Genomic DNA, 425 nt, shown 5'->3' with positions numbered 1-425 from the left:
CATTTTATTTATTTACTCCCTTTCGGGTTCATTTTATTAACAAACCAAACTTCTTCCTTAAGGAAGGTTGGTATTAAAGAATAAATAAAGTGCGGAAAGTAAATAACAATAAATACAAGTTAGTAAGTTAGTTTCATCACTTTTGTATATTAAAAGGTGTTTTCAACAAATAAATTTATTGATAACACTTTACTATTTTACAATTTACACCTCTTTCAAGATTCAATTGTAGTATAGTATAGGCTTAAGTCGAACCACAAGGAATTGCCTAATAAAATGGATCATATAAATATGTCAATGCACAAATAATGGAGTTGAACATATTTTGATTGGTTTTTTGTTTAAAGTGAATATAAACAAGTAACAATAAACATAAAACTAAATATTAACAAATTCATGAGGAGACAAGATCATTTTGAATAAGG

This window comes from Lupinus angustifolius, chromosome LG14 (genome assembly GCF_001865875.1).
Source record: "Lupinus angustifolius cultivar Tanjil chromosome LG14, LupAngTanjil_v1.0, whole genome shotgun sequence".
Lineage (NCBI taxonomy): Eukaryota > Viridiplantae > Streptophyta > Magnoliopsida > Fabales > Fabaceae > Lupinus > Lupinus angustifolius.
The sequence above is the reverse complement of the archived record's forward strand: the minus strand, read 5'-3'. Positions refer to the sequence as shown.